This window comes from Onychomys torridus, chromosome 6 (assembly GCF_903995425.1).
Source record: "Onychomys torridus chromosome 6, mOncTor1.1, whole genome shotgun sequence".
Lineage (NCBI taxonomy): Eukaryota > Metazoa > Chordata > Mammalia > Rodentia > Cricetidae > Onychomys > Onychomys torridus.
Genome location: NC_050448.1, coordinates 42,511,866 through 42,534,108, shown reverse-complemented (window position 1 = coordinate 42,534,108; position 22,243 = coordinate 42,511,866). Strand labels below are relative to the sequence as shown.

Sequence of the window (22,243 nt, the reverse complement as noted above, 5' to 3'; positions counted from 1 at the left end):
TTCTTTCCTTCCTTCCTTCCTTCCTTCCTTCCTTCCTTCCTTCCTTCCTTCCTTCCTTCCTTCCTATTTTTTCTTTTTTTCTTTTGGTTTTTCAAGACAGGGTTTCTCTGTAGCTTTGGAGCCTGTCCTGGAACTCGCTTTGTAGACCAGACTGGCCTCGAACTCACAGAGATCCACCTGCCTCTGCCTCCAGAGTGCTGGGATTACAGGTGTGCGCCACCACCGCCCGGCGATTTTTCTTTCTTAATTAAACTTTTTGGTGTGTTATGTAACAGGTTTTCTTTGATTTATTTTAATGGTTTATCTTTGTTGGGCAAACAACAACAACAACAAAACAAACCCAAAAACTTCACTGAATCCATCCTGTTTTAAAATTTTCTCTGTTGGTAACAAGGCTATTTTTGAAAAACTATTTCTTATGAATTCCGGACCAGTTTTAACAAGGAGCTCTTAGGTCGTGCAGCAGGTGTAACATTGATAGCATCTGAATTCTCATGACATCTGAGTTGCATTATGAAGTAGTGAGTGACATCAGTGGGAGTGGCTCAGTGGACTGGGTCACAAAGTTGAGAAATTTTCCCTTCACAGGCAGAAAGACTGAAGAGACCCTGAGTTTTGGTGGAAGAGCTTCAGTCTTTAAGCTGTCCTATTAAATGTAAAATGAGCATTTGTACATTTGATTTATAAGTATATTTGTTTTATAATTGTATATTTTGTGTAAATATATTTGTATTTATTGTTTACTTAGAAAATCAGTGTTATATTAGCCTCAGACTTCGGTTTAATGGACTAAATCTCCAAGCTGGAGAATCATCTCAATGATTTTTAAAACAGTACAGAGAGAAGGTAGAGCTTTGTTGTAATAAAGAATCAGAAGTAGAGCAAGCTTGAAGTGTAACCTGTTTTTATAACCTCAAGATATCTATGAACTTGAACTTCTTCTTTTAGTAACAAGACAACAGAGCCCTCCCTTAACCTTGTAGAGTGGTAAAGAGGGTTATGGAGCAATATCTCTAAAAATACTTGGAAAAGGACTGTAGGCACGGAAGACAGTATAATTAGAAATAAGGATAATGGGCATTTGGGGAGATGAAACTCAGTCAGCAAAACTGCCAAGCTTGACAACCTAAGTTTGACCTCCCAAACTCACATGTTGGAAGAAAAGAAACAATTCCTGGAAATCTTCCTCTGACTTCCATTCATATACTGTGGCGCACGTGTGCGCACACACCTGCACATCCCCCCACCCCAAGCACACACATGTGAGAAGGGATGGTAAAAGAAGTAAAGATAATGTATAATGTATATTTCATCTACTTTAATTGAAAGGAAACCATATTCATCCTGGGGGTGGGGTGCCAAAGCACTTTGACCTAGAACTTGGGTACCATCTGGTAATTCGCCCTGTGGCTCACTAGCCTGCATGCCAACAATGCGGTTCTGTGTAGCTCGCCTTATGGAAGGGCAGATGTCAGTGTAGGAGCATACCCTAGCTTCCTGGAGTCAGAAGAAACCATGGCACTGTTCCTCTTTCATAGAGATACAGTAGGCACAGATGCTGCATGGGCTTTTCTTTTAAATACAGAGCAGATCTGCAGCTGGAACTGAGCCTTCCAATTCCTATCATGGTCGGACCTGCCCTTTTCACTTGTACCAATTGTTGATTTTTAGGAGATGCAAATTATTTTGGTATTTGTGATGCCACTTATGTGAATACCATTTAAACTCTTAACACAAAACTGCTATTTAGGGAAAGGAAAGTGGAGCATCTTAGAGAATTCTTCTTTAAAAAATTGCTAGTATTAGTATGTGTGTGAGTGCAGGTGTGTGTGCATGCCAGAGCACACATGCAGTTCTAGAGGACAGCTTTCAGGAGTTGACCCTCTCCTGTCACTTTGTGGGATCCAGGGATAGAACTGAGGTTGTGGGACCCTCAGGTATGCCCCTCTATTTGCTGAGTCACCTCACCAGCCCATTTTCCTCCTTAAATATTATTTGTTGACTTATAGAATTATTAACTGATAATAGTGAATTTATACCATCCACGGTGACATGGTGAGTGTTTGTCAAGGTACTGCTTAGGGATATAAAAATGAGTAAAATTATTTGCCCCTTACAGTGACTCATGATCTAGTATACAAACTTGCTCATAGCCCTGTAATAGAGAGAGACCTTCTCACAGGTTCTTGACCAGGGAAAGCTCAACATGAGATTTTGGGGAGTTTGAGCTTTAAAGAATGAGGAATAAGGAAGATTACAGCAGGTGGAAAGCAAGGATTGAAGTTTATGGAGTAGGCAAGGCCAGGTATCTGAATGAAGATGCCCAGGTAGATTCTAGTTTTAGAAAGAATTCTGAAAGCAGTCTAGAGCCTGTCTTAATTAGGGTTACTATTGATGTGATGAAACACCAGAACTAAAAGCAAATTATGGAGGCAAGGATTTATTTGGCTCACAATTCCATGTTTCAGTCCATCATTGAAGGAAGTCAAGACAGGAACTCAAACAGGTCCAGAACCTGGAGGTAGGGGCTGAATGCAGAGTCTATGGCGGGGTGCTGCTTACTGGCTTGTTCCCTCTAGCCAAGACCTCTAGCCCAGCAATGGTACCACCCATAGTGAGCTGGGCCCTTCCCAACCAATCACTAGTTAAGAAAATACCCTACGGACCTTATGGAGGCATGTTCTTAATTGGGGCTCCCTCCTCTCAGATGATTTTAGCTTGTGTCAAGTTGATGTAAAATTAGCCAGCACAGAGCCCGATGGTGGGAGGAGTGAGGTTGGAGACCAGCAGGCTTCTTCTCGAGTTTAAGGATAGGCAATGCCAGGTCTTAGATTAAAGACCTGGTATCCTGGAGTAAGGAGTTTAGATGATTTTTATTCAGCATAAGGTTTTGAACTGAGGAGAGATTCATCAGTCTAGTTCTTTAAATTTTGGGAAAGGGTCTCATAAACTCAATCTAGTATCAATGCCACCATGTAGCCAAGGCTAGCCTTGAACCCCTGTTTTTGTTGCCCTACGTCCCAGCTTCTGGGATGACAAACATGTATCACCATGCCCAGGTAGATTTTAGGTTTAGAAAGAATTCTGAAAGCAGTTTAGAGCCCAGTGGTGGGAGGAAGGAGTGGGGCTGGAGACCAGCTGCCGTCCTCTGGAGCTTACTAGCTCCATTATCTCTCCTAAGGATACACTGGGCTTTCATCCGCATTGGTGGCCTTTGTCCCTGACCAAAGCTGTCCTAGAACTTGCACTGCTTCTTCCTCTGAGGATGCTTGTCTAGGATAAGATGGCTGCTAAAACAGCCAACACTTCTGCTCTAAGTCTGTGACTTACCTGTGGAACAGAATCATACCTAATTATGGGTACCTTTTACCATGATGATAGTGAAAAAAAAAAAAAAAAGATTTCCCTGAGCAGCCAAGATAACACCTCATCAGGTTGCAGTGTTTTGTTTGAGTGTTAATCCTGTTGGTTGTAAAAATCCATCCCAAAGAACAGCAGAGCAAGGAGATTAGGTCAGTTTCTTGGTATTTTTGGAATGTGGCCATTTCCTTATTCAGTGAAGATGCTGCTTACATGCCGTGTCTTTTACTCCCTCTTACAAATCTTTAGTCTATTTCTGAGCCAACTATGGGGACAAGTTCTTGCTCTCTCTGTCTCTGTCTCTGTCTTTCTCTCTTTCTCTCTCTCTCCAGTTATGGGTGTGGGCCACAGCACTTATGGAGTTCAGAAGACAACTTTGAGTAGTCAGCCTACCTTCTTTTTGAGGTAGGGTCACTCTTGGTGAACTGTGAACACCAGCTAGCTGACCCAAGAGCTTCTGGGTAGTTCTCTGTTTCCACCTCCCAGTTTCACACATCTGACTTTTTAGGTGGGGTCTGGAATTTGAACGCAGACCATCATTTCATCCAGGCACGCTGACCACTATGTTGTCTCCCTGACCCTCTTTTACTCTCGACAAACAAACAAAAATAGTTCTTTTCATATACTTTTCTATTCTGGCTGAATTTTAAAACCGCCTATCCAGTTCCATGTGTAACCCAGTTGGGTTTTTTTTCTTTCTGATTTTCTTATTGAATTGAATTTACAATTTAGCTGAAGAGGAGGGGCAACCTATGGACACTGTAGTCTCCTTTTCAAGAAATACATATTCTGAAAATTTCAGGAAAATTAAGGGATTTGTTGTATTTTAGGTCTTCTCTCTCCTTCCTTCTCTCCCTTTCCTTCTCTGGCTAGCCTAGAACTCCCCATGTAGACCAGACTAGTCTCAGACTCATGACAGCCCTTCTGAGATTATAGTGTGAGCCGCCCTATGTGGCTCAATTTTCTCTTCTATAAGCAAAGATTTAGTGTCTTTTCCAGTTAGGTTGTCCAAATTTATTGTTTCATTCATTTCTGTGGTGTCTAGTTGGTATTGAAAGTAGACTTTTTTGAATGACATATATTAATTATTCACTTATTTTATGTGTATGGATGTTTGTCTGCACACCAGAAGAGGAATCCCATGCAATTACAGTTATAGATAGTTGTGAGTTATAGATGGTTGCTGGGAATTGAACTTGGAATCAGAGCAGCCACTGAGTTCTCTTAACCACTGAGCCATCTCTCCACCCCCTGTGAATGATATTTTCTTATATATATATCATATATACACACATATGCACACATACACACACATATATAATACACACACACACACACACACACATATAAGTTGAAAAACTTAGATATGAGTACAAAGCGAGTAACAGAACACAGGGCTCCTTCTTGGCTACCTTTATGACTTTCCTACAAACCTCTTTAACTTAGCACCTTTGCAAGGCTCCAGTGTTGCTTTCCTATGCTGAAATGATACACTCACAGATTTCCTAGCTTTTGATATTGTCTTTTTTCATTAGATATTTTTCATATGGTAGATGAGGTGTTTGCTCATTTGCACTACTTCCACAAGCCACTGGTCACGTCACTGGCTGCCACACCCTTTCTGCCACTTCTCTGGCCACCACACTCCCTTGCCATGTCACTGGCCACCTTTCTGTACCTTTAGAACTTCATTTGTTCTCTCTTGGCTGTGCTGGGATTGAGCCAGACCCTGCAGCCTGCTGAGTGGATCTGTGGCATTCCCAGGTGCCTCGCTTACACCCCTGTCTCCTGCTCTGCCAACTAGACCCCTTTGTCTAGTACATCTAATGGTCTTAGCATTCTCTTTGCCTCTAAAATCTTCCTATAATCTCTCAGCATGTTTTCCATTCTTCTGTGCTCACAAATACTTTCCTGTGGTTCGATCACAGGTTGATTTTGAAAATTTAATTTTAAGAGACTGAGGGTTTTTTTTTAAAAAATTTTTTTTAATCACTGTCTCATTTAAATGCCCACAGAACAAAGTAACTAGCTAAATGACTTAAGGGTACTCCTTTAGAGGATGGTATATAAGGAAAAGGATGGATTTTGGAGATTTCTACAGCAAATGGTAAATCAAGTTCATTATACAAAATTCCTAACACTAAATTTGATATGTAGCACTCTTCATAATACCTCTGTGAAGAGTGTGTGATTGTTATCTTGGTTTCTGAGATGGCAAACCTGACATGTAGGCACACACAGAGAGAACTTGAACTTGCCCTAGGCCATCCTGTAATTGGTGGAGCTGGCACTTTAATCCTGTTGCCTGGCTTTGGAGCCTGGGTTTCCAGTTGCTTTTCCTATCTTAGGGGCTTGCTGCTTTGTTGGAGGTCATTTTGTAGACAGGTGTAAAACTTCTTTTACACTTTTCTGTAAAACTTTCCCATTCTCTTTGTTTTTGGTGTTTCAAGGTCTGGTCATTTATTTGTTCCTCTTAAAGACTTATTTTTGGCTGGACTCAGAAGTTCTCAGCGAGGACAGCCTACATCTCTTGGCAGTCTGTTTCTGATATTTTTCTTTGGCTTCCTTCATTCTCTTGGCTAAAAGTCTAGCACATCCTTCCATCCTCTACTTATTTTTCTGAGTGCATTGTTTCTTCAGAGCAACATGTTGGCATTTGTGTTGCAGGACACCTGGAGTAACAAGACATTGAATCATGGGGGCTTTGGTCTTGGGCTTCTTACCTTCTTTGTTTAAGGGCTTTCTGATCACATATTGGTGAACATCATTTTTAGAGAGACCGAAAAGCTTTTGGATCCTGCTAGCTCTTTTGGGTCCTAACCACCAAGGCACAGTAACATCAGTCAGTTTTTAATTTTTGAAAAAAAAAATAACCAAGTTGAGCTGGGCATAGTGGCACATGTCTTTAAACTCAGCGCTTGTGAGGCAGAGGCAGGCAGATCTCTGTGAATTCAAAGTCAGTGAGTTCTAGGACAGTCAGGGCTATATTCCCAGTAAAACAAACAAACAAACAAACAAACAAACAAACAAACAAACATTAACCAAGTTTTGAACATTCATATTGGCATCCACAATGCATCTTTGAACAGACTAGCACTTTCTGTCTCCAATTCTTGGTCTATAACAAGAATCCCCCTTACTCAAAAGCAGGCATACTCTGCCATGGGTCAAGACACCTTGGTTCATGGGAAAACCTTGTTTGTCCTTCCCACCACTGATCAGACCACACACCCTTCCACCCTTCTCCAAGAGCCTCAACAGATACTCCTGTGGCCATATGCTTCTCCAGAAAGTATGAAGCTTGCATCAGTCTGACTGGGAAGGAGATACTCAGCTTCATCTTTACACAGTTGACCGCCTAGGAGGCGCCATGAAAAAGAACTCTCGACTATCTTGTTAAAGACACCTCACTTTTTTCCATAGATGCCTTCTGCCCCACCACCATAAGGTTTGCTTGACATTCTTTTGAACAAGTGCACTTATTAATGAATACTCCCTGGTGGAGGACAGAAAGGCAAATAACAGGTTGCATAGAGACCTGTGCGGGCAAGCAGTGAGGTAAGAATGAGTAGGATGTGGGCTTCTGGTATGCCTCTTAGGACTTCAGCTGGTTTTAATTGACATAAGGGAAGATGGTAAGCTTTGGAATAAATAGGTACTGTCAAAGGAGTACTTCTGGAAACAAAATCTGAAAGTACAGGGAAGAGCAGAGGCAAAAGCTGGAGAAAGGATCTTGCAGTTGACTGGAGAAATTGGTCAAGGTATATCAAGGCCATGAACCCTAGTCATTGAGGCTTTGACAAATGATCCATGACTTCTCTAATTATAAGTCAACAGGAGCTACCATGAGTGAGCTAGAGTTACTTCAGCTGTCACTTTGAAGAATGCTAAATGATTGCTTCTATTGATCTGTTTAAAGACTGTGTCATGGTTATAGATGTGTGTGGCATAAGGTTTTTGCCTAATCTAGTGACCTGTTGCTTCTTGTTTTTCTTAAAGATTGATGCATTGTCTGTTTATCCAGGGAACATGTACAAAGATGAAACTGGAGAGACCATGTCGGCAGGGCCTGGCTCCTCACCACTAAAATGTAGCTTCAGAAATCAGTAGAAAAGTGAGGAAACCCAGCAAGGGCAGCTGTGAAGGGACCACTTTGCCATTTATTCACTTGATTTCTCTTTGAACCTTTCTCTCTCAGGTCATCCATCTTCATGCATCTTTTTAATTCATTATTTCACCTGAAATTGTACCCCGTTAACTAGGAAGGGAAGGCAGTAATCGGAAGCAGAGCAAGGAGCAGTGTATGTGGTGCAGTGGGTCTTCTGCAGAGGAGTCATGGCTCTTATTTACTTACCTTTTAATTTTCGAAATAATGAGACTTTGGCCAGACCTCTCCTCATTTGAATGCACCCTAGTTTGCAGTCATTCTCAACTCATTTTATGTTCTTCATCTGTGTAAATTCTTAAATGTCCATTTCTTCTCAAAGAGCAGTGAACAAAAGCAAACTATGTACAAGGGGCTAAAGGGAGAATGTGACAAATAGAGACCGAAGCCGCTCCATTTTCTCATGTTTCTGGGCATCCATGTTCTTCTTTTATGATCTCTCCTACGTGGACTCTTCTTATTTTGCTGTTGCCTTTTCGCCAGTTTTTTTCAATCTATTATTTTGTCATAGAAGTAAAACTTAGCGACATCTGGCTTATAAAACTAAATGCAACTCTATGAAGGTAATAATTGGTGCCAACCTGGCTTTGAACTGAGTCGACTGTTGAGACCTGGGGACCTGCTGTCTACCCTTTGTGAGGAGCAGTGGGTTGTTCTTAAGCTGTGTCTAATTCCTAACAAAAGCAAAGTGAGGCAAATGTTGACAGGCTAGGGAGAAGTCCTGAAGTTCATGGAGAGCAACTGTCTAGTGACTGTTCTATTGCTGTGGAGAGACACCGGGACCAAGGTGTCTCTTATTAAACATATTGTTCAATTGGGGCCTCACTTACAATTTTAGAGGGTTAGTGCATGATCATTATGATGAGAAGCAGACAGGCAGGGTGATGGAGCTGAGTGCTTTACATCCTGATCCAGAGGCAGAGAGAGAGAGAGAGAGAGAGAGAGAGAGAGAGAGAGAGAGAGAGAGAGAGAAAGGAGCAGGGGAGGCTGGGCCCTCAAAGCCCACCCCCAGTGACACATCTCTTCCAGCAAGCCCACACTTACTCCAACAAGGCCACACCTCCTAGTCCTACTCAAACAGTTCTGCTAACTGAGGACCAAGCATTCAAACTTAAGAGTCAATGGAGGGTGTGGGGGCATTCTCATTCAAATCACCATAGCAACAGTCTGATGAAATCTGTTGCTATAGTGTTGTATCCTGACTGACGTTCTCTTTATATTTACTGGATGGCATGACTTTTTGTAGTTTATGTGTGTGTGTGGGAGGGGCTGGGCTGGGCTCTGGAGTTGAAACCCAGGGGCTCATGCAGGCTAAGTGAGCACTCTTCTTTGCCTATAGCTCAGTACATAGCCCTTCAAAACATGTCCTGTCCTACCACCAGCAACACAAGCTGTCACTGTTAGCATTTGTCCTCTGCGTTTACAGGCCTCACTTGTATTTCATCTCTTCTCTTAGTTTTGACAACCAATGTCAGGTTTCTACTCGTGTGTCTTTGTTAAGCCTCCTGGTGTACCTACTTATTTACCTACCTGTGGTGTAACCCAAACCAGAACTAAGTTAAGCAGGTGAGAGAGACAGGAAAAACCTCTAAGGAAGCAGTCAATTAAAGCCTTAGCTGAATTTAATTAGCACACAGGCTATTACTTAGGATACACAAATGCAGAAACAGGTTGCTCCCTCAGTTCTGATAATCCTGCTCATTCCACAGTACTCAGTACCCCATGAGGAGAGTCAACATCTGATCATTTGTACCAACTACTCTCATGTGAAGGCTTTGAAATCCACAAGTTATTCTGCTTCTTATCACTTAGCCTAATTGTATAAATTAAACACAGGCAACCTTGTTAAAGATAATATTTTCAAGATCTGCTGTAGATTAAATAGGGAGAATGTTAAAAAATGCAAGGGGGAAGACTAAAAAATAATTTAGCAGTGCTTTCAGATAGGATTGGGCATGTTCTGGGTGGTGGACTTTCATCATGGTGCTTTCAAAGATGAAGTAAAGGCTGAGGATGTGACTCAGTGGTAGAACACTTGTTCAGTATGTGCAAGACCTTGGGTTCCAATTGCAGCACTGAGAAAATTAAGTAAATGAGAAACAGGTTATATTGCTTTATCAGGTTGGCAAGAGATTTTTAAAAAGTGACAATGTCAGCAAAGATTTGGGGAAAGGGGCACTTGTGTAAGTTGTTAGTCTGGATCAGAAGAATCACCTTTCTGGAGAGCAATTTGATAGGCAAACCTTTGGGCCAGCAGTTCTAGATTCTGCCATTTTGTCTTATAAAAGTACATGCATACTTCCAGGAAGATATATTTGAGGAAGTTTATTGAAATGAGTTTTTGTAATAGCAAGAAAAGGGCAATAACCTTAATGGACAGCTGATTTTTAACAGGCAGCACACCCATACCATAGAAAGCAATGCAGCTACTAAGGGTGATGTAGAGATGTGGATTGATGAGAAAAAGTGCCTATGGCTATATTCAATGGACAATAATACACCAAATTCCCACTTTTATTGGTGCTTAAAGGTAAAGTAAGCTGAAGTGTTTATTACAGCCGGGCGGTGGTGGTGCATACCTTTAATCCCAGCATTTGGGAGGCAGAGGCAGGGACATCTCTATGAGTTTGAGGCCAGCCTGGTCTACAGAGTGGGTTCTAGGACAGCCAAAGCTACACAGAGAAATCCTGTCTCAAAAAAGAAAATAAAAGAAAAAAAAGTTTGTAACAACACTTATAAAACTTCAAGCTAATGCTGGTTATCTTTTACCATGAAGCTTTCTTTGAGATATTTCTTCATACTTCTTTATACATATAATTAGGCCATGCTACATATACAATCAGTAGGACTAAAACCTCTTAAAGATTAATTACACAGAAAGAACAGTCTCTTCCAGCTCACAGGTTTGCTAGGTGAGGCCAGCATGATGCTGAGGGTCTAGCGCTTCTGGCCTTTCTCTGGAGTTGAGTGTGTGGGAACCATGTTGCTTTTCTCACTGCTGACCTGACAACAAGCATTTTTAAGGGATGAGGGGCTTGCTGATGTTGGCTTCTAGTTTGAGGGCAGAGAACCTGTCGTGGTGAGGGAGGCACGGTGGCAGGAGTGTGAGGCAGCCGGTCACATTGTGTCTGCCATCAGGAAGGAAGCAGGGAGAGGACAGGGTGTGGGGTTTGGCTGTCAAATCTTCCTGTAGCAGGGCTCTGCTTCCAAAAGGTCCTACAGCTTTGCATAGCAGCATCACCAGTGGGGACCAAGTGCACAGCGGCAATCCAATTTTAATCTCTTGTTCTCTCCAAGTCCTTTCTCCTGAATACTGTGATAGGTCCTTTCTCCTGAGTGCTGTGGTAAGTCCTTTCCCAGTGCTCTGCTGGTTTTATGCAGGTGACACCAGGACTGGATGCAATCTGAAGCAATGCTGGTTTAGATGAGGCTCTGTGTTTCAGAGGCCAGGTACCTCCTTCTTACTGCGCTAACATTCTGATGCAGGTCTTCTCAGTTGGGTCATTTTTCCAAAGTGGTAAATCAGGGGCCCAGATTCCTACTATCGTAGGACTCTGCTGAGGCCAACATATGACTTACATAGCTATAGCCTAGAGGTGTCTCCTTTTCAGCCAACTGCAAAGGGATATATAATGGAGGATCCTTTTTTGTTTGTTTGTTTTTTAAATGAAGAAATTTTTAATGAGCAAGGCCCAATTCTACTCTCTAGAGCCTGGTCACATGCTGTGATGGTTTGAATGACAATCGTCCCCATAAGCTCATATATTTGACTACTTAGTTCCCAGTTGGTTAAACAGTTTGGGAAGGATGAGTAGGTGTGGCCCTGTTGGAAGAGGTGTGCCATGGGAGATGGGCTATTCCCACTATGCCTCTCTCTGCCTGTGGATCGAAATGTGAGGTCTCAAGCTGTCCTTCCCTGCAGCCATGCACATGCCCCACCGTCATGGACTCTGACATGTTGAGACCATAAGCCCATCAGTGCTTGATTTGATAAGTTGCCTGGGTCATGATGTTTTGTCTCTGCAATGGGAAATTTACTAAATCACATGGCTACACCCAACTTCAGAAGGCACCTGGGAAATGTACTCTGGTCCCGAATCCTGTAGAAAGCAAATCTTATAAATATGCGGTACTCTCCATTTTGAAGGTAGAAGCGCAGATCCTTGTTCCATTCTCAGATAAACTGACTTATTAATTCATTGTATATCTGTTGGCTTCAGAGGATAGGTGTGAGGTGGTGAATGTAAGAGTTTGAACACATCACAGTATACAGTGTGAACCAGTGTACATAGGCAAGTTTCACAAACTATAACATGTTACATGAACACAAGGAGCTTTGGGACACAGATTTCACTGTTTTATAGTTTTTTGAAAGATTTATTTGTGCACGAGAATTTGCTTGCATGTATGTATGTGTGCCTTGTGTGTGTGAGCCTGGTGCCTTTGGGGGTCAGAAGAAGGGAATGGGTCACCTGAAACCAGGGTTGCAGATGGTTAAAGTTGCTGTCTGGTGATGGGGGTGGAGCCCCAGTCCTCTACAAGAGCAGCAAGTGCTCTTAACCACCAAGATATCTATGCAGCCTGTGTCTCATGATTTGTAGAGTTACTTGATTGGTAACCTTGCCTGGGCATTGGCTAGCAGTGTCCTGTGAGTCAAGTCTGGCCAGCTGGCAGTACTGTCAAAAGATTTATTGGAACATAGCCATGCTTAATAGTGAACATTTCTTCTAAGGCTGCTTTTGCACTACATTCATAGTTGAGTGATTGCCATAGGGACTGATAGGCCACCCTGCCTAGAACATTTGTTCTCTGGTTCTTTACAGAGAACATTTGCTGACTTTTATACTAGACACAAGTGTGTGAGGTTTTATTCACTTGGTCTTCAGTACAGTGTCTGCGATACAGCTTGGGGAATCATCAGTGAAGGGCTAAAATATCTTTTTGGAGCTCAGATATTATGCAGCTGGGAGGTAATTTTAATAAAAAGATGTTTCTCTCTGGTGTGAGTGAGCACTGTATGTTTACTGTGCTCTGAATAGCCAAGTAGCCAAGATACTCAGGCATCCAAGTTCAACACTCACACTGAGTCCCTTCTGCCATGCTGCCTTTGTTGGATTCTCTGGGAGCCCCAGCACTTGCTCTGCCTTATTTCTACAACTGGAACAGTTCTCAGACTGTGCAGTACATCGCCGCTTAACTCATCATGAGTGGTGACCCTTAAGGAATAATTAGGGCAAGAGTAAAAACCAGCTGGCTGAGGAATGCTTTGGCATTACAAGTGCATTGGCACGATAACACAGCCTGAATTTTGCTAGTTTGAACATATAAGAGTCAAAACAATAATGGTGCAGATTTGATAATTCTTCCCCTAAAGATAGGCAAACTAAGAATTTGTATCAACTGACAGTTCCAATTTAAGATTTAGCATGCAGAGCCGGTAAGACAGATGATGGAGAGGATGTTCACTGAGCTCACATTTGCTGGCTTACTAGGAGCTGCTAGGTGTCATATATTGGGCACCAATGATAAATAAGCCATAGTCCCTGCTTGGTCAAGGCAGGTCCAGGTTAGTGGGAGAAGATACCAAGGGGATGTGCAGACCTTACTTCTCAGAGATAGGGTTTTGCTAGGAGATTTTTCTTGTGGTATGTATGTGTGTGTGCATTTGGGTGTAGTTGTATGTGTGTATGTGGGTGTAGTTGTTATGTGTACATGTAGGTATAGTTGTATGTTTGCATGCATGTGAGTGTGTACATGTGGGTGTAGTTGTATGTGGGTGTACATGTGGGTGTAGTTGTATGTGTGCAGGTAGGTATAGTTGTATGTGTGTGTGCATGTGTGTGTGGTTGTGTGTGTGTGTGTGTGTGTGTGTGTGTGTGTGTGTGCATGTGGGTGCAATTGTATGTGTCTGTGCATGTTATTTTTTGAGACAGTCTCTTGTTGAATATGGAACTCACCCATTGGCTAGATTGGCTGTCTATAAGTCCTTAGGCTCTTCCTGTCCCACCTCCTAGTGCTGGGACTGCAGAGATGCCTGCTTTTCCAGCTGTTTACATGAGTGCTGAGGGATCCAAAGTTATGTCCTCAAGCTTATGCAGCATGCTTTTTACCCACGGGATGACCTCCCCAGCTCTGGAGGTAGTATTTCTATACGCATTAATAACAGTAGCCCCTTCCACTGAAATAATCTGAATACTTTATCCAGCACATGGAAGGTAGAGGGAGAAGAACAGATGAAAAAAGGTTTCAACAAGTAACTACTGCTAGAATTGGGTCAGGCTTTACTTTTCTATTCATGTTGGTTGTTACCCAAATGTAGCCCGAGAGGCAGTTGTCTAAATGGATCAAGTCACAGGTTATAGAAAGCTGCTTTTGCAGATCTGCTCAGTAAACACTTGGATGGTTTTTCTCTCTTTGTTTGGGGCAGTTGAGTTTTAAAAGCATGGAGGAAACAGGATGTGTACCAGAAATCCCTTTTAGGATTCAGCCACTGAGAATGTCGGAACCTTGTTGTCCCTGAGAAACTTACAGAACAGGAGTGGTGTTTAACTCCATTTGATGTCTGTAATTCAACAGCAAGTGTCCTACATGGAGTTTGTGCTCAGGGATTATTTTTGGTAAAACATGGGGTTTTCTATTGGAAGCAATGATGTAGTCTAACTTTTAGTCATTAGAAAAGGTGTGTGGAGGAAGCAGACATGAACACGGAAGGCATGATAACGGACGGTCAGTGTTCTCGCTGGGGCTGATGGAATTGAGTGTACTGCTTTCTCCATTACTGCTACATCCTTGTTTAGTCTCAGGTTTGAGATAAAATACGGATGTAGATTAAGCACGTACATGTAGTTTTTAGATCCTTCAAGTAGTTCCTTCTGTTCCCATGCCTGTTTCCATCGTGAGCTTACCCAAGCAGTACCAAGCAGAAGTCTGCAGCTGCAGTGCAGGTCAGTGGTTTCCACTGTCTGTACAGGTGCTGCTCATTCAGAGGGTTTTCTAGATAATCAGACTTTTAGATTCATACACTGCCTCCTATTGAGTCCAGCCCTAGACGGAGGAGGAAGCTCTTGCTTCTTAAGACTGGTACCTTAGCTTTGTCAGGAGGATCACCTGAGTGACTCTGGCTTGGTTGTGGAACCTCTCAAAAAGTGGACTTCGACTCCAGCCATATTCATTTTTACTCAGTTTGATACACATCATTGTAGGTTGTCTGTCTTGTTTTGGAATGAGGTTGGAATAGCCAAGTGTCAGAGAAAAAAGTGTGGCAGACCTCCAGGACACATTCCTCCCTTTCCCATCTTTGTTTAGGTGGTCTGGAGATGTGTTTATTAATAGTGTATATGGATGGTGATTCCCCCTCTCTTTACATTTTCTACCTTAAGCATGTTCTTTTTGAGATACCGGAAGAAACAGACACTGAGGGATTTGATATCGCAGGTGAAAGGGTAGCTCTGGAGGAGCAGAGTGATGGAACTTAGAGCCCAGGCTTGGGATCTGAGCTATAGATTGACTTTGCTGGTGAGTCCCTGGCCTTTGAGACCTCCCCCCAGCCCCCAGCCCACCAGCTGCACTATGTCTTTATAGATGGGCTGGCCAAAGCCTGCCTCCTATCCCAAGATGGAGCTGCTTTGGGTCCAAAGTGAGGAGTCTTTGGCCCAAGACTCTAATCAGCCTCCTTTTGCCTGAACCCAGTTATTGAATTGAGGGCCTTTACTTCCTCAGCTCGAAATTAAGTAGGTTGTACTGTGTGACCTATATGGTTGTTGAAAAATTGGATTAACCAGTGTTTCTGGCACAGTGCTGTGGGTGATATGGACAAACTGGGCAGAGGATGATGCACACCCATTCTCCAGTATGCCAGTTCTCCACCTGGCATTATGTTTGGGAGCTTCAGACTGGCAGGCAGGGATTTGGCTCTTGGGATGTTTTGCAGAGCACACCAGACATTTTTATTCAGTAAATTTCATAAGAAATTCAATTACTTATGAAGTCACTCTAGGGAGGTCACTCATCCTAAGGTACACAGGAAAGGAAAATTGTCAATTTTTTTTCCAACAATGGATTCTTTTTAAGTGGGGGGCGGGGCGCTGTTGATTTTCTTCTGATAATGGAAAATCTAAATGTACAAAAGATGAGGCAGAACTCAAGAGACTGGTAAAAGAAAATGTGTAGAATCATTTCCCGCTTGTACAGTCATGGGAATCAGTTAGCTAAAGTTGAGGCACAGCCACAGTTAGGTCCCCTTGGTACTAGGATTCTAGGAAGAGGGATGTCTTTCTCAGATGTAGAAATAGTTCTCTTCCTCTGTGAATTCCAACTCTTTAGCTTAGTGCTGGGTCCACTGAGGGTTTCTAAGGGCTATTATTAGCTACCAAAAAAATCCTTGCTGTGTGGGACCCACCATGGTTGGCTAGCCACGGCCTTGGCATTAACGTGAACACCATTGTCACCTCAGCCTCAGATACCTTCCATTCCTGCAGCACTCTTGACTTCGGAATTTTCTCTTGAGAGCCAGCTCAGGGAGAGAATGGGTTGGTAAAAGAAGCTGTTGACTTCCGGAAATACAGTTCTTCCAACTGGAGTATCCGGGTAGCTGTAGGGGTTCTGGCTAGAGAAAATCTGATTTTCATGTGGAGGCCTGTTCATTACTGAGGACTGGCACACAGAATGAGCAGCTGCCTTCCTGATCCGGTGTGGGTCCTTCAGCCAAAGATGTGTCCATTCTAGCTGTGTGACTTTTGCGTTTGTGGGTATAGGTAATGAGTCTACAATCCAGATACTTTCCAAGTTAAGTAAAAGAAATCACGGTGGGAACTTGATATACTCCGTGTCAAATGAAGCAGCTGTTCCATTTTCTTCTTTAAAAACTTATATATGTGTGTATGCATCTCTCTGTGTATATGTATATGTACCCAAGAGTACAGATGTCCCAGGAGGTCAGAGACTATGGGGTTCCTCTGGAGCTGGAGTTATATACAGGTGGTCATGGGCCACCTTATGTGGATGCTGGGAATTTGAACTCAGGTCCTCTGCAAGAACAGTGTACACTGTTAACAGCTGAGTGATATCTTTAGTCCAAGCGATATATGGATATGTCTTCTCTAACATGTGGTCGAGAGCTATAAATGAATCTCCTGAGGTTGAATGGCTCCTTGGCTATTGAGACAACACCCATTACCATGATGAACTGGGAAAGGAAATGGATTATTCTGGATACCTTAATGATGCTGAGAAGGCTTGGTTTCTAGTGACAGCTAGGTAGTGATGTGACAGCCAGGGAGACAGTTTTGTCTTTAACTCTGAATGTGATACTGTTTCTTTGAGGTTTCACTCTCTCCAGTAGTTAAGTTGGTTTTACAGTCTGTTGGGTAATAATGTTTTCAAAGTAAGATTAGCTTCTTAATTACAATGGAAGGGAAGTAGTAATATTGAACTGTGATGGGTTTTGGCAGTCAGCCATGGAGGAAGAGTGCTGTTTAAGGTGTGACTACCTCTTTCCAGATATGAAAGGCACACTGATCCGTAGGATTATTTGAACACGGAATTAGGATACACTGAAATAGTTGGATTGAAGGTTAGTAGAAGTGAGTCATCACAATAAACAAACAAACAAATAAATAAATGCTTATTTTTATTTATGTGTCTGTATGGATGTATGATACTTGTGTGTGGTTGTTCACAGAGGCTGGAAGAGTTTGATTCCGTGGAGTTGGAATCAGGTAGATGTGGGTGCTGGGAACTGAACTCACTCCTTCTGCAAGTGTTCTTAATCACTGAGCCATCTTTGGCCCAGATATAAACTTCTTTAGTAGAAATTTTATCTTTATTCTTTTTCTTTCTTTTCAAGACAAGGTTTCTCGGTGTAGCCCTGGCTGTCCTGGAACTCACTCTGTAGACCAGGCTGGCCTTGAACTCAGAGATCCATCTGCCTTTTCCTCCTGAGTGCTGGGATTAAAAGCATGGGCTACTATTGCCCTTTATTCTTTATTGAAATGGGGTCTTATTTAGCTCAAGCTGGCCTTGAACTTGCAAAAGTAGCTGAGGAGGATCTTGAACTCCTGTTCTTTTGGCTTCTACTCCCCAATTGCTGGATTACGGGTGTACATCACCACACCCAGCTGCAAATTTTATTTATTTATTTATTTTTTTGGGAATATTCATTTCTATGTGAATAATTCATGCTTTTCTGGCAAAGATTATGGACTAAATGAGCAGTGAAGGGAGTCTGTTAGCTCCTCAGTAAGTAGAGTTTCAGGTTTTATTATTCAGCAAATACTTTGCAAATGTTATCCCTAATGTTACACAATGCTCTTTGGCTGTTTCTAGTAATAGTGTAGGATGATTCTGGTATTAGGTAGTTTTCTCACATACCTCCTCTGACCATTACTCAAAACTGGAGGAAGGAGATGTGTGCAACTCTGGACCATTCTCCTGGGCAGTTCACATTTCCGGTCTGTTCTTGTGGGCAGTTCACACCTCCAGCCAATTCTTGTGGGCAGTTCACACCTCCAGCCAATTCTTGTGGGCAGTTCACACCTCCTTCCCGTTCTTGTGGGCAGTTCACACCTCCGGCCTGTTCTTGTGGGCAGTCCATACCTCCTTCCCGTTCTTGTGGGCAGTTCACACCTCTGGCCTGTTCTTGTGGGCAGTTCACACCTCCTTCCCGTTCTTGTGGGCAGTTCACACCTCTGGCCTGTTCTTGTGGGCAGTTCACACCTCCGGCCTGTTCTTGTGAGTAGTTCACACCTCCGACCTGTTCTTGTGGGCAGTTCACATTTCCGGTCTGTTCTTGTGGGCAGTTCACACCTCCTTCCCGTTCTTGTGGGCAGTTCACACCTCTGGCCTGTTCTTGTGGGCAGTTCACACCTCCGGCCTGTTCTTGTGGGCAGTTCACACCTCCAGCCTGTTCTTGTGGGCAGTTCACACCTCCAGCCTGTTCTTGTGGGCAGTTCACATTTCCCCAGTAACCTGTTCTGTGAACTTGAATCCCCTGACTCCCTTAGCTGTGCTTCTTTTTAAAATTCTCCTGTTCAGTTTTAGAGTCTGGAAACTCTCTCCAGGCATCAAGTTCAAGCAGTCACAGGGTTCTGTCACGATTCTTATCTCTCAGGAAATACAGTTCTTTGCTTCTTGGTAACTTTAAGTCTGAAAACTCTTGTTCATTGATTTCATCCAGTGTTTGTTTCAGTTAGGTTATTCTGTGTTGGTCATAGCAGAAGGCTTATTTCCTAGCCATTCTTGTATGTTCATTTTCCTGTGTGCTTAAGGACCAGCTCTTTTAGCTGCAGAAGAAAACTTGTGTAACAACTTTTACCCGTGTTGCTCTTGCCTGTGAGATATTTCTCTTACGATGTATCTTCTTCAAGTAAGTGAGATGCTACCTTTGCCTAAGGGGGATTTATATGTGCACATGGGTATGCATACCCAGAACTAGTCATTGATTTCTTTCTTTCTGATTTTTGGCCTTGTAGTGCAGGGGATAAGACCTTTGGCAAAGGCAAGCACTGTGCCACTGAGGTACAACTCCAGGCCAATTTCAATTTTATTGAATTAAAGACTCATAAATGGTATTAAATTCTGTAAGATCCTTTCAGCATTTCTGGAAATAATTGCATACTTTCCCTTTTTTTGTGTCTGGTAAGTAATGAATTGCATTAACAGGTTTCTTAGAAAGGAAACATCTTTGTGTTCGGAAGAAGTTTCACTAATGTGCTGCTGTTCTCTGTGCTATTGGTGTGTATAAGTGTGTGTTGTATGTATGTGGAGGTATGTATGCACACCTAGTATCAACATACTTGAGTAAGGTTTTTGTGTAGTTATTTCCTTTGCAATCTGTTATGAAATCAAGTTTAGGTGCCAGAATTACATTGGTTTCACAAAAAGGACTGCAGTTTAAACATTTCCTAGGCTCTGAAGCAATACAAATGGCATATGAGTAGCTTAGGATTCATCTATTCTCTGAAGGTTTGATTGGATTCCTCCCATAAAAACACATTAGTCTGAAGCATTTTTATCTGGGAGTATAATAGTCTCCATTTCTCTGTTCTATGAAAATGTTTCAGATAATCTGCTTTGGAGTCAAAGAGAGAAATATTTTTTAAAGAAAATTGTCTCTTTATGTAGATTTTCAGTGTATTTGAGTTTGTGAAAGATTATCTTTTGGTATTTAAAATATAAGTTACATTTCAATGGTCCATTTCTATTTGGTTTATTTGTGCTTTTTCATTGCATTCTGAAATAGATTTGCTAATATCTTCTTGTCTACTTTGTTGGTTTTTCCCCTCAAGAATCTGAATTTCAAGTTTACTTAGTCATTTTACTCTTGGTTTTAATTTTTATCTTTGTGAGCTCTCTTGATTTGTTGGTCTTCTTGATGTGACCCTTTCTTTCTGGGAAAGACTTGTTTGTATTCTGCCATTCCTGAGTCTCCACAACCCTTTTCCATGCAGTTAATATAGTGTCCTTCCAGGGTTGGCTTTGCTGGTTTAGGGTGTTTATTATTTGCATATAAAATAAAAGTTTACTATTTTTTTTTAGAAAGGTGTTTTTTTAAAAAAAGATTTATTTATTTATTATGTATACAGTGTTCTGTCTGCACGTATCCCCGCAGGCCAGAAGAGGGCACCTGATCTCATTACAGATGGTTGTGAGCCACCATGTGGTTGATGGGAACTGAACTCAGGACCTTTGGAAGAACAAGCAGTGCTCTTAACCTCTGAGCCATCTCTCCAAGCCAAGTTTACTATTTTTGAAAAAGATTTTTATTATTTTAATTGTGTGTATATATGTGTGGGAGATTGTGTGTGTGTGTGTGTGTGTGTGTGTGTGTGTGTGTGTGTGATGCAGGTACCCAAAGAGGGCAGAGGATTCTGTTGGAGCTGGAGATACAAGTGCTTGTGAGGTACCCAATGTGAGTTCTGGGCTCAAACTCAGCTCCTCAGCTCCTCTGGAAGAGCAGTATGTGCTCTTAACTGCTAAGCCATCTCTCCAGCCCAATTTTTAGTATTCTTGAGCCAAGGTTATACTGGGGTATATGTTACAAATGGTTTTACTTACTTTGTTTTGGTGGGTGTTTAGAGAGATTTAGATTTAGACATCACTTACTGTATCAAGATCCTGGAAGTGAAAGATTAATCCAATAAAGTAAAAGTGCTGAAACATAAAGTGAATATTTTAGTTGGAATCTAAAGGCAAACGAACGAACACTTTATATGGAAAGATACCCGAAGACCTTGGTAATGGGCGACCTTTCCTAGAAGTCTGAAGGAATGTATGAACTGAAAAGAGAGCTAGAGGGAAGTGGAGAGAGACAGACAACAGACTTGAGGTTTTTTTTCTCTAAGACATTATAGCTCCACGAGGTAGAGACTAGATAGGTTAAGGGCATAGGGATGGAAATATTTTTTAAGAGGTAGGGTTTTGCTTTGTAGTTCTGGCTTGATTATTTATAGGTATGAACATGCTATTGCCATGCATGATACAGCCCTGAACTTCTGGGATCAAAGAATCCTTTTGCCTCATTTGAGGCATTAGGACTACAGATATGTACTGCTACATCTTTACTTTTTAAGGGACTTAAGAATTTTTTAGAGGGACTTGAAGACTGTTATAGATACTATGGCAGAAAAAAAAACCCCAGCTGATGTAGGAAGGAAAGGAAGCAGAGTACGTAAGAAGAGATAAAGGTGGTCAGTGGATGAAAAGTTCTCCCATTTGACCTGTTGCTAAAACCAGGAACATAATTATCAGCTAAGTGGGAAGGATGGTGGAGGTTGGAAGAGAAAATTTGTATAGAAGTTATTTCTGATACAATGGATGATAATGGAATGATTGCTCATTTGAAAAGTGTGAAGATAAATGCAAATTAGATCATGTTCCCATGCATATAGAGAAATGTGGAGAATAGGAAGTAGCCTTGGTAAGGGAGAATGGGTGAAGCTGAGTGCATGTGTAAAACTGTAGAGCCATTGTTAGTGGAGGTCATAGACATGTGGACAGCTAAAAATGCCACCTGTGGACCAGTGAGATAGACAAATGGTGCAACCCAGATGTACATCAGTGGCTAGTTGTCCAGTGATCTGGTCCAGGGAGTTTAACATAGTGCTCTGTAGTCCAAATGTTACAGCCGCTTGAAGGATGTAGTGGCTTGAATGATTAAAATTAGCTAGCTCTTCCTGCTGCCGCAATTCTCCTGGAATATTTGGGAAAACGAGAGAAGAGGTAGGGTTAGGTCAGAAGTCAAACAAATGCAAACGTCTGCCTTGGACTTCACTTTGTCTGCCTGCACACATGATCTGACTGATCATTGTGTTCATCCAGAAAGCCAAACTAATAAGCTTGTTCTGCTTGCTTAGCCACATGGGTCCAAAGGCACCGAGGTACAACTTTTTATCATTTTAGAGATTCCTGGAGGGAGAGAGCCTAGGAAGTTAGGATTTGAAAAATGAAAGCCATTAGATATTCAGGTTTTTTTTTTTTTTTTGTTTTTTTTTTTTTTTTAGTTTGTGCCAGATAAGAATTTCTTCTCTGAGAACAGCTTCAGAGAATAGCTAAACTGCTTATAGAGTAGGGACTCCTTATATTAATGTTAATAAAAGGCTGATGATGGTAATTTCCTATCGAAACACTAAAGCAGCGGGAATAGAAATGGAATGTGTTCATCTTCCAGTATCCTTGCTGCAGATATTTTTTTCTTGGTAAGATATTCTTACTGGTCTAAAG

At 42.0% G+C, this 22,243-nt stretch overlaps 1 protein-coding gene and 1 pseudogene across 5 annotated transcripts in view; one reads left to right on the top strand and one right to left on the bottom strand.

The window, feature by feature from the left end:
- Positions 1-22,243, top strand: part of Plch1 (phospholipase C eta 1) — a 217,072-nt gene that overhangs the window by 49,073 nt on the left and 145,756 nt on the right. The window lies entirely within an intron of this gene.
- Positions 5,842-6,700, bottom strand: LOC118585493 (annotated as a pseudogene).